This window comes from Crocuta crocuta, unplaced genomic scaffold, assembly GCF_008692635.1.
Source record: "Crocuta crocuta isolate KB4526 unplaced genomic scaffold, BGI_CrCroc_1.0 scaffold70, whole genome shotgun sequence".
NCBI classification, from domain to species: Eukaryota; Metazoa; Chordata; class Mammalia; order Carnivora; family Hyaenidae; genus Crocuta; species Crocuta crocuta.
The window spans coordinates 16,404,233-16,417,269 of NW_027528417.1; the positions used below are offsets into that span (position 1 = coordinate 16,404,233).

Below are 13,037 nucleotides of genomic sequence, written 5' to 3' on the forward strand. Positions count from 1 at the left end.
TCCATAGAACTGAGAGAGGTGGCTGTTTTTTCAAATGCACAAATCCCAGCAAAATTCCCTGAAGAAACAGGGAAACATGGCCTATATATAGTCAAGGGAACAAAATCAATCTTCAGAACCTGATCCTAAAAGGATGGAAGTCCATGAATTACTTGACCAAAAAATGCAAAACAATCATCTTAAAGATGCTCACTGTGCTAAACGAGAGTGTGGACAACTAAAGGAAATTAGGAAAATGATGCATGAACAAAATGGGAACATCAATAAAGTCAGAAACCGCGATTCTAGAGTGCAAGAAAATGAATGGGGAAAACCCCAAATATGTGGAAATTAAACAACACGCTCTTAACCATGGGTCAAAGGAAACAATCACATGAGAAATTAGAAACATTTTGAGATGAATGAAAACAGAAATACCAACGCAACCAAAACAGAAAACAACATACCAAAATTTATAAGGTGCAATAAAAGCAGTATTAAGAATGGAGTTTATAGTGGTAAATGCCTACATTAAAGGCATATATATGTGTATATACATACATATATATACACTGCAGAATGAAAACCCTATTTCTTTTTTGTTTGTTTATTTTATTTGAGAGAGTACAAGTGGGGGAGGGGCAGGGAGAGAGGGAGAGAGAATCCCAAGCAGACTCTGCACTGTCAGCGCAGAGCCCTATACAGGGCTCTAACCCACAAACTGCAAGATCATGACCTGAGCTGATGTTGGACTCTTAACCGGCTGAGCTACACTCAGGTGCCCTTGAAAAATCTATTTCTAAGTTGCCAATTCTTCCCCTCAAGAGGAAGGAGGCCACAACCACTGGAATCTCTCTAGTCAGAAAAACTAGAATAATTAATGTCCTGGTAGGTTTCTTTGACAGTGGACTTTCAAAATTATTCCATTACTAAGTTTGAATCAACCTTGGAAATGTCCTGCATACAACAGAAGCTTGGTGGCCATGACTGTCATCTCTCGGATGCAGCAGAGGCTTTATTATGGATAGACTGTTCATGTTTTATACCAATAGAGGATCTCCTAATACAGACAGCAAGTTCTTTCTAGAAGAGTAATTTCATTGGAGCGCCTGAGTGGCTCAGTCAGGTAAGCATCTGGCTCTTGATTTTGCCTTGGGGTCAAGATCTCACAGTCAAGCCCCAAGTTTGGCTCTTCACTGACAGCATGGAGCCTTCTTGGGATTCTCTCTCTCCCTCTCTTGGATCGTGTGTGTGTTCTCTATCAAAATAAATAAATAATACATTTTTGTAAGAAGAGTAATTTCATGACTTCTTTTTGTTAAATCAAATAGGTTTTCTGGGCTTCTGTGTATGATTCCAATGTCTGTGACCTGTGCCACAGAACAAAGTTCATGATTCCAGTCCAATGATCATTTCTGTTAATTCTTTAATGAGCCACATTTACAACCTGCCTATTGTTCTGGACGCTGAGGAGAAACAATGTTGAATAGTATGTCAGTCAGGGGTAAGGACCATGGAGAAAAATATAGCAGGGAAGGGGAATAGAAATGTCATAGGGTGGTGATGAGGTTACAATTTTAAATAAGATGGTCAGAGAGGGACTTACTGAGGTGACAAATCATGATCCTAAGAATCTGAAAATGAGGGATTAAATACACACAGATATCTAAGGCAAGAGCATCTCAGGCACAGGAAATACCAAATACAAAGTTCCCAAGGCAGAAGAGAGCTTTGTGTTTCTGAGGATCAGCTAGGAGACCAGGGTGGCTGGGGCTGACTGTCAGATGATTGAGAGATAAGGGGAGAGCAAAGACAGTTCAGTTAAGGCCCTGGAGACCATCATAAAGACTCTGGCTTATGAATGGAATGAGAAGCAACTGAACGGTTCTGAAGAGAAGAAATTACATAACTTAGAAAAATGTAGTTATCTGCTGGGGCGCCTGGGTGGCTTAGTTAAGCGTCTGACTTTCGCTTAGGTCATGATCTCGCGGTTCGTGGGTTCGAGCCCCGCATCGGGCTCTGTGCTGACTGCCAGCTCAGAGCCTGGAGCCTGTTTCAGAGTCTGTGACTCCCTCTCTCTCTGACCCTCCCCTGCTCACGCTGTCTCTCTCTCTTTCTCTCCTAGAAATAAATAAAATATTAAAAAAAAAAAGAAAAATGTAGTTATCTGAAACGTCTAAATGAAAACAGTAGTAGCTGTGGGAAGCATCAGTCTGCAGATATTTACTGAATCCATACTATTTGCTAGGATTTTCCTAGGCACAGAGCCCACCACAGGGCTTGAACCCACGAACTGCGAGATTATGATGTGAGCCAAAGTCAGATGCTTAACCGACTGAGCCACCCAGGTGCCCCTAGAGTTGTACTTTTTAAAGATGGCTCAAAAGAGATTAGAGTTTTATTTTTAAAAGATGATTCTAAAAGCAATGAGATTAGAGGAGCAAAGAGTGAGTATAGAAGGCCAGTCAGCTACTATAAAAGTGAGGGCAAAGATAACGGAAGTGTAAATAAGGGTAGTGGATGCAGGAATAGAAAGACTTGGAGAGTTTGAAGGATACTTAGGAGGGAGAAAAGACAGAATATGATGATGGATTAAATTCATGAGAGCTGAGGAAGAAGGTCAAGAATGGCTGGGGTTGTCTACTTTTCTTGGCTTTTTGTGTAGATAGATCCTATCTCCTTCACAAAGAGAAGATAGATACCAATGTGAATCCTTCTGCGGGGAGGAATAAGAAAAAGCTGATCATATATGCTGATAAGTCTTTATGCCATTCTTTGCACAATTTATGCAATCTGTTCTGTTTCCATCAGTGTATGAAACTCAGCTATGACTGTTCAGCAAAATGAAGCAGTTGGATTCTACATCTTAAATCTTCTGATAAATATTCTGTTACTAGTATTATATAGATTTATATAATTTGTAAGCAGGGAACATCAATATTTTCTACAGTGTTCCCTCAAAGCTTAAGTAAGTAATCCCAAGGCACCAAATATAAATTTTCAATACATTATCATGCTAAAGAATTAGTTTGTCACCAATGAATTAGAACGTATAACCCTTTGAAAAAGCCATTCCCTATTCGAGGATACTGTAAAAGTCACCTATTCTTACCAATGCTGTCACCAAAAATGTGGATATCTGTTTTTAGGAAAACAGTTGTCATTACAGATAAATTTAGTTACTCAAAGACAGAAAAATTGACATTTTCTCTTTTAGAGATCATCAAACTCCTAGTCGTGCTAACTATATTCTCTATAGCCTGTTCTCTATAGAGTTTTCAAACAATACTAACCCAAATGGGAGTTTTTAATTTTCCATTAGGCCAGGAAGATAAAAGCAAAAAGATTTTTAAAAGAAAAAAACATTTGATACAATCTTCCTACTTGTATAAGGTTGAACCAACCTTAAATGTTTTTAACAGTCTGGGTATCAGAGTTGATGGTATTAGAATTTTAAATAAAATACCCAGAAGGCCTAGAGGCTTTCTCTGTGCTCTGAAATGAAAAAGTCTCATTAATTAGACTAAAAGTCAGAGTGATATTAATCGTCAATTCCTTTGTCACAAGTAGCAGCAGTATGAAGTAAAAAAGAAAGTCTTCTAAGAATCCAACTGTTTAGGAAAGCATTAATACTAAAATAAGACACCTGGATCAGCGACTACAACTTATAGGGAAAAAAATGCACTTTATTTAATGACAAGTACACAATACAAACACACACACATTCACACTTACATATAATAAAACAATCTCTTACCATGTGGGATGCTGGGTGGAATTTTTTGCTCTATGTTCCTTCACTTAGAAAAAGATGCTGGTCACAACTTAGAGGCAAATGTTGTAAGCCACGAATACATTACAACACGTGACTGCTCTAGAGCATTATAAAGGTTAACTTACAATTTTAGGGAAATTTATAGTCTCCTTCCTTCTTAGAATTAGCCCGCGAGAGTACTCTGTGTACTCAGAGAAAACAAAAATTAACATAGCCTTGTTCCCATGTATCCAGACTGGATGTAGCACCCACTTTCGATGTGTTTAAATCATCCACCTTCCCTGGCCCCAGAGCTGAGAGAATGACTTGTAACAGGACTCTATGTCTATACTGCACATTTATACAAAAGTCCTTTTTATACTTCATTTGACCCTCACAACAACCCTGTGAGGTAGGCAGGGAAAACATTATCAGATTTACTTTACAGATGAAATTAAGGTTGAGAGGGTATGTTACTTTCCCAGTTACCAAATATCTAGTGAGAGGCAGAATCATTAACTTTTAGGTCAAGGGCTCATCTCTCTAAACCACTGACAATATAATTTGACCTCAAATATTCTTACCACTTCATTCTCATTTCTTATTGATGATTTACATTTTTATGGGCTACAACAAAAGATCTGATTCTAAACTTATCATGCCCAGTTTATGCTTCTCAACTGATGAAAACTAAGGCCGCTGGACATATATTCTTTTGGAAGGCACTGCTTCCTTGGCTCCAATCTAAAGGAACATAAGCAATATGAAAGACCATAAAGGCCAAGGAAATAGAAGAGAAATCAGAGGAAAGGATATAAAATGGAATGCTTTAGTGGATTTTAGTCCCTGTAAGCTTTTACTTTTGTGAGAGGGTTCAATGAAGAGCTTTAATGCAGATGAGACTTGAGGCTTTTGAAGAGGATCTAAGTCTTGATGAAGTTATTCAAACTCAAATCTTGAATGCATAATGATGGTAGGCCCCACGGTCTTCAAAAATGTGTACTTGATGCTTAAAAACAAACAAACAAAAAAAAAACACACACACACACACACACAAAAAAAATTCGACTAGCAAGTCTAATAAATTTTTTTAAGGGTTTTGAAAAGTTTTAATTCTTTGGCCAATAATTAGTCAGTCAGACTACCAGATAACATGCTGAAAGAGTAGAAAAAGAAAACCCAAATGAAATAAAGAAGAAAAAGAAAAGGAAACAAAGATTTTTAAAAGATATAGAATACAGAATGGCTAAATATGCTCACTGGCTTATCTCTTTGATTAATATTCTTCACTTTAAATTGCAGAATTCAAACTTCTTATAGAACCACCTTGGGCTGTAGCCAGATAAACTGATTTAATGATAATTTCCTGAATCTCTCTGATCACTAGCCATGATAACAGATGGTCTTAAACAGCTTTTGATCTTTGAAAACATGGCCAAAATATTTGTTGGAGGAGACAGCATAAAATAAGGTTGATTTTGTGGGGTACAGAAAGAAACTGAACTAGGAATATTATGGTTTGAAAATAGTTAACAAGGGAAAAAAGACAACAACATCTTACAATGGAAAAATTCAGACCAGTTTGCAGGTTTCGATGAAAAACATAGTAAATCTTACTGACCACCTCTCTCTCATCTTGTGCTCATTGTTGCTTTTTATTTTATGTGCTCCTATAAATCTGCCTTTTTGCCAAGAAAACTTTAAAGCTTTTAAAAATTATTAATAATAATAGCAACTAATATATACTGAGTCTATACTTTGTGCTGGGCACTACTCTAATTTTATCTAGATTAATTTATTTAATCCTCACAACAATCCTATGAATTTGATAATTACGTTATCCTCAATTTACAAAGGAAGAAACTGAGGCACACAAAATTTAAGAAATTCTGGTAGTTTACCTGGCTAGTAAATAGTGAAATCAGGATTCAAACTCAGGCCCTTTGCTTCGAGACTATCAACCTATGGCCACTAATATAAAATTGGTTTCAGTACAACAAAATCGACCAAGACTAAGGCTTCCTTCAAATCAGCATTGTGCCATGTCACAATCTTTCACTGTATGTTCTGATTAGAAAGGATAGTGACTAATTTTAGTTTCCCAACAGGAGTAATGTAGAATCAGTTTTAGCAGTCACTACTCCAAAGTGACATCCTGCAGGAATGTCAAAGGATTTGAAAAATAACATACTACTAAAATAGTAACAATGGTAGGGGATTATAGGTGACTTTTTCTTTTGGTGATATATAAATATATATATGCATATATTTATATCACCCCAAAATATATTTCTATATTCTAATTTTTGTCAAGTGGACATGGGTCACTTATATAATTAAAAAAGGTTGTTATGCATGTCATCACCACTATTAGCATGGATATTAATCTTACAGTAGCATTTGGCCCCCTCACAATTTGCTGCTTCTAGTATACTATGGAGTAAGATACCAGTTAATTAATCCTATTAGAACTGTCTTAAAAAAAATCAATACACTGACTAAGGACCTAAGAAAAAGCCTATGGGTTTTGAGTCTTAAAATTTGGGAAGTCAGGTAATTTTTAAATTTACTTCCTGGTTTAGGTAAGTTGAGATTGTTGGATAAGTGATGGGTGGATAAATTAGCTATCAGTATTTAATGACAGGGATGATGGGGCGCCTGGGTGGCTCAGTTGGTTAAATGTCCGACTTTGGCTCAGGTCATAATCCCACCATTCCGGAGTTCAAGCCCTGCGTCGGACTCTGTGCTGACAGCTTGGAGCCTGGAGCCTGTTTCAGATTCTGTGTCTCCCTTTCTCTCTGTCCCTGCCCTGCTTGTGTGCTCTCTCTCTCTCAAGAATAAATAAATATAAAAAAAATTTTAAGATCATACTATAATAAATATTTCATTGCAGTATAAAAAGAATTTTTAGGATTTAAAAGGAAACTTTATAATTATCAAGTACAATCTCCCATACAATGAGAAATCCTCTATACAACAGTCCTGATGTTCAATGTTCAAACTCTGCTTAAGCAGCCCTAATGACCCAAAGTTCACTGCCTCCAGACACAATCTGCTCCCCTGCTGACTAGTTCTACACCTTCTCTCATTTGGCCGCAAACAACAGAAAATGGGTGTGCTTCCTATAGTTTCTCCAACTCTTCCAAAGTCTTCTATTTTCTGAACAAAATGGTGCCAATCCCCTCTGTCTAGATCATCAGAGTTATCCTTTTACATAATCACAAAACTGATTTAAAACAATTCTCTTGTTCTTCAAGGTATATATAATAATGAAATCAGGTTCTGTAGAATAATGTCTGGTAAGTTAGTGGGTCTAGTTCATCTATCTTGGTCATACACAATTGGAAAGGGAGGAAAGACTTATGTTTCAAATTGAACAGCAATATATTTTTGAGTTCTCCTTTCTTTTCTCCTCCCCAAAACAATACCACAGAACAGAATCTTAAAAGATACCCGCATCCATAATCTTACATGTACCTAGATTTTAATTTTCTCTAAGGCTCCTATCCACTTTCCCATCACTTGATTCCCATCACTGCGAATGGTCTTAAAACATCCCAAATTCTTTAAACTGCTCTCATAATCATGAATTTGCCCAAGATAGGCTCAGCTCTGAGGTCTTAAAATTCTGACTTTTTTTCCCTCCTGTGCTGAATATCTTCTTATCCAGAACTTCTGGTTTTACAGAAAATTTTATATACATTATGTGTAAAATAAAATATACACACATTTTATAAATCCATATCTATATGCAGAGACAAACACATATACATGTATCCTCCCCAGTTCCATGTTATCTACATGTAATTTTCATGCTCACGTGCTCCTTTCCTTCCATGTGTTACTGTTACCATATCCATCTGGACTCTGGACAACATAATGTACCCTTGGATTCAATTCATTGCTTACTATCCATTCTCTTAGCAAGAAAAGGAGTCCCACTCTAGGCTTCCTGCCCAGTGATTTCCACTTTGTGGCTTGTAGTGATTAATCTCATGAATCTCAAGAAGCAAAGCATCATTTAACTTAGATGATTATATGCAAAATACTCTGCCAAAGTATATATAAAACACCTGACATACCATAATCTGTTCTATTCCATTAATCATGACTCAGTGGTCATGATAAGTGATAAGTGGCCTTCATTTTGATTTTCACGAGATACACAATCGGTGGTATCATAGAAGTATGTATCTAACAAAGCCTACTCTTAAGCAATTGTCAAATAAAATCCCTTTATTAATGAAATGAAGATTATTATATGTTGAAATTTCTTGTATTCACCTATTACTATTCCAAATTTCCCACAATAAAACTGTGGAAAGACAAAGATGGCTAGCGAAGTAAATGTCATGAGAATTTTTGCTGAGTCCCATGACAAATAATCAGTAACTTCAAACTATTCTTTCTGGTTTACTGATTGTGCTAACAGAGAGAATAAGCCATTCTTTGAAATGCTTTAAACTAGCTCTAAGCATCAAGAACAAAGTAAAAGAATAACTAAGATTTGTTTAAAGAGTAGAGTCCTTCAACCGCAATTCAAATAAAACAAAGCCCATCACATTCAGTAATACTGGGAAGCTCAGAAGAACCATGCCCATGTAATACAAACCTAGCTTGCAAACAAAGGTAAAATCCATATTACCTGGTGAGGTTAGCAATCTGCTAGAAATTGTATATGAGTAGATTCAGCAGCACTAAGCTCTTAGTTAATTCATAACAATAATAATCTAATGTGAAGATTAAAAGCCTATTATAATATCATCAAACTTTCCATACAGCTCTGACAAAAAGTTAACTCACTTATGCAACCTCATTCCCTCTGAATAGTGTAAATAATTATAAGGACAAAAGTCATAAGGAATAGCTGCTGGTTCCCATTAATTCTTAAATTAGCCGAAAGCCTTTTCATTTGTTTGTTCTTTAGTATTATAAAAACATATTCATGGTTAAAAATTCAATCCACCAAAAAGGGTACACAGAAAAATATGAGTCATATTCCTATTGTAGACCTATAGTCTCATTTACCAGGAGGACCTGTCAATAGTTTCTCATACAGATTTGAAGAAATTTTGGATGTGTATATATAAATGTATGCTTTAAAAAACACAAAGTGAAAACATACTATACAAAGAGTTCTATATTGTTTTCCTTAGTTAACAATGTATCTTAGAGGTTTTGCTGTATCTCTGCCTATGGGTTTGCTTCATTCATTCTGAGAGCTACAAATACTACATCCCATGAAGGCATTTATTTAACCAGACCTCTGCTGAGGATGTTTAGATTATTCTTAGTTTGTTTGTTTTTTTAATTTTAAATAATATGGTAATGATACTTTATATACAAATTTTCGTATGCAAGTGCAAATATATCTGAAAGATGAATTCCTAGAAGTACTGGCTGGTTTTGGAATTGAGCAAATTCTAAACAAGAAGCCAGTGTTGCTACAAAGAAGACCAGGAAAAACTACAAGTTTAATGCATAGTGATTAAAAGATGCCAAACATGATCACCAAGTTAGAAGTTAAGGATTTGAAAGTTAACAAACTCCTAAGCTAGCAAAGGTGAAATAGGAAAAAGAAGAGAAAGCTTACCCCCTGGGACAGAAAGATAAAAGGCCTGCAGAATCCATCATGTAAGAGATTTTTTAAAAGAAAAGAAAATAGCATAAATAAAGCAGGATAAGGGGGGGAGGACTTTTTTTTTTTTTACTTCTTTTATTGCTTTAACCTAACATGTAAAGTAAAATTGGCCAGAAGACTTGGTACATATATTATTACAGGGCCAAACTTGGATGGGAGATAATTTAAATGACTATCTGAGGCCCCATTCCTACAGGGTATCCACAGCTTGATACATTCTATCAGCCCCTAATGTGTTGAGGGATCTCCTGAAAAAGAGAGTAGAGCAGTAATCTTCCAGGAATAATATAACTTGCCAATCTCTTTAATTTCTGATCAGTTCTATAGGGAATAATAATAATTGCCTCAGAACAAACCTCTCTTTGGAAAGTCTAAGAAAGTCTCTTTGGAAAGTCTAAAACATAATTTGAAGAGATTCATTCTATATTTTCCAATCACAATCCTACAATTACCTAGACCAATCCAAGGCTGTTCTATTTCTCACCTAACATAAAACATAGTCAACAACTTACCTTTCCCAAAGTGCTAGGATTTGAATGCCACAATACAAATTGATTCATGTTTTTGTCCAATAATGGTCGGTGGATTTCTTTAAATGAAGTCCATGTTAGAATCCATAGACATCAGTGTTCTGCAAAACTGAAAACCTCAAGAATGTCAATGCACATACTTAAGTTACCACGTGGATACTAACTTACTATGAATAATAGTTATGATAGTTATTATTATGAATATAGACATTTAGATATGCAAAATTAGTGGATATGACACTGGACAGCAGAATGAGGTAGCAAAATTATACTTTAAGTAAGACATTACTATTAACAAAATCTAGAGGATCTCAAAACACTGCTTTGTACCATATTTATATGTATCCTAAAGGTGGTAACATAGTGAAAACATGTAAAGATGGTAATGATTTAGATACTAACACTTTCCAGAAATTGGGAAAACAAGTTATAAAGGTGGGCAAGCTTTTTAAATTTAAATGACTACAAAATGTATTTACATGTCTACTTTCTGAGTTTTTCAACCAATTTTTAAAAACATCTTGAATTTTTTTTAAGATTTTATTTTTAAGTAATCTCTACATCTAACACATGGCTCAAACCCACAACCCTGAGCTCAAGAGTCACAGGCTCCACTGACTGAGCCAACCACGTGCCCCTTGGATTTTTAAATCTAAAAACGCTTACTAGTTTCCTCTCTGTAAAAACAAACAAACAAAGGTATAAATTCAGGTTCTCCTATTCTATTATACCCAGTCTAAAAGGATTCCAGAACCTTTTAGGAGCTACTATCTCATTAGACAGCACAAAGCCCATCAACACAATCACTGCATCCAGATAATGATTCATGCCCAGATCCCGTTACACAGCCTGGTGTGTTGATGTCATTTGTACTTTTTCCCATTTGACAATCAAAACCAATCTGGTTACAGCACCTGTCCTTTAGGTGTGTGCCCACTCTTCATCACATTTAAGACACCTAAACAAATATTTTATAAATAAGACAATTTAATCTCCTGGGATTCATTCTTTTGGATGCCTCCTACAACTGTGTAAGGAGTTAATGTTATGTGAACACACCAGGTGAAATCTCTGACTGGAGTTTTATAAATTAATATTTTCATCTTTGTTATGAAATAATTCTTATTTATCTCTCAAATGTAAGAAGTACCCCCAATATAAGAAAGAAAACATGAAGAAAATGAAAAGTAAGTTATATTGCTGAAAAGGAAGCACTTAGAACACTAATTAGAAGCTCAGTGCTACACCTGCAGCTTACCATTTGATGGTCACCTCCCCCCACCTACCCCCATCATTACCTGGAAGTTCTTCCCAGAAAACTAAAAGAATCTGAAAGAAGCTGAATAAGTCGCCTTATCCTCTACGGCCACTATCGAAAATATTAAGACAAATTTTCCTAAATTGCAATAACCTCACAAAACAACAACCTTGTTCTGAATACTCCTCCAACATCCTCATAACTCACAGGCTCGCACACTAAATTGGAATCAGTTCCACACTCAGGTAGAGATCCTGAAGTTCGGGAGAAGTTCTACCTTCTCCGTGAGAATCTGGTTCGTGCGTTCATATTAAATTCTTCATTCATCCAACAACGTCTAAATAATGCCTAATAGTGGCAAGGCATTGTCCTGGATTAAGAGATGAAGTACCTGTCCCCTGTGAGCAGAACGGAGGCGGGAGTCGGAATAGGTAAGAAATGAACTCTAGGTCGGCTCCCCTCAATGCCCAGGCTCCATCTCTAATCCCAGAGTGCCAAGGCTCAGGAGCCCATGAAGCCTCGGCGATGATCGATTCCTGTAAGTCTCAACCTGTAGTTCCTCGACCACCTGGGTCCTCACAACCCGGTTCCCAAAGTTACTCACCCCTATCACCCCAGGCAGTTCCACGCCAAGGAGGCTTCCCTCCAGCCTAAGGCGAGATCCACCTCTCCCTGCCCGACCTGGAGCTTAGGCCGCCCACCTCAACTTCCACCCTTGACCCCGTCCAAGTTCGGCCCGCAGGTTACCTGCCCGAAATCCTAGGTTCCACGATGACCAAAGACGCTCCGCCCCGCCCATCGCGACGCCCTCCACTACCAGAGACCGCCTCTAAGGCGTAACTTCCTGTGCGTCACTTCCGGCAGAAATTCCGCTAGGCCAGGTAGTCCCGCTCAGCGCCCAACCCCCCCGTAGACGTCATTTCCGATTTCTTCCTCGGTTACCCCGGGATCCGGAAGCGCCCCAGATCTTGCTTACCGGGTTCTCTTTCGTTCAGCTTTCCTAAACGGCTGTAATCGTCTCTGAGAAGTTCATTTTTTTTTGTTTTTCCGACTGTTTTGCCAGCTTCTTCAGGCTTCTGCAGTTACTTTCCTCTGCTCCCTTTGTGTCTTGAACACAAGATTGTTGTGATTTTCCGATTTCTGTGTGCAGTGGAGTGCTTGGGAGTGTGGGCTGTGAAGCTTTGCTGCTGAGTTTCGAATCCTGCCTCTCACTTCTAAGGGCAAGTTACTTAACCTCTCTGTGCCCGTTTCTTTGTGAAACAGATGATACTAGTTCCTAAAACATAGGGTTGTGTGTGTATTACTTGAGATAATACATGGAAAGCTCTGGCACAATCATTGTGAACCATTACAAGCACTCTCTTGTTTCCTTTTGGGACGCGTAAGTAGTTAGGAAAGCTGCAACCGGTTTTCCTGTTACCTGTTGTATACTCAGCATGTAATCAAGTGATTAGTGACACTTGGTACCTTCCTCTGAACTGTGAGCTCCTCCAAAGATGGGATTTTGTATAGGAACGAGCTTTAACCCTATTTGAAATCACTCCCTTCTTGGTTATTATGCTAGATACTGGGAGAAAGGTGAATAAAACCCAGGCTCTGCCCTCAAAAATATGGAGATAATAAACTGAAAGAAAGTTAACCTAGGAAACAACAGGAGACCAGTTGAGCTGAGAATTTATCCCTACAACAAAAACTTCACAGGATGTTAGAAGTGAAAAGAACTTTAGAGATAATAATTTAGTTGACCTTTTGATGTTACAAGTAAGGAAAATTGGGTCAAAAGAAGCAACTAATAAAAGTCACACAATTAGTGGCAGGGTTAGGACTAGAAGTGGAGTCTTAAAATGCTCTCTGCCTCCCTCGACCTCGAGGTGT

At 37.4% G+C, this 13,037-nt stretch overlaps 1 protein-coding gene across 1 annotated transcript in view; it reads right to left on the reverse strand.

Moving 5' to 3' along the window:
* The window catches only part of MAP3K13 (mitogen-activated protein kinase kinase kinase 13), a 162,331-nt gene extending 150,358 nt beyond the window's left edge, over positions 1 to 11,973 (reverse strand). Inside the window, exons 1-2 of the mRNA XM_077754437.1 lie at positions 11,910 to 11,973; positions 9,887 to 10,013 (exon numbers count right to left, since the gene is read on the reverse strand). The gene's annotated coding sequence lies outside the window, so the exon portion shown is untranslated. The remainder of the gene's footprint in view (positions 1 to 9,886; positions 10,014 to 11,909) is intronic.
* Between the last annotated feature and the right edge of the window lie 1,064 nt (positions 11,974 to 13,037).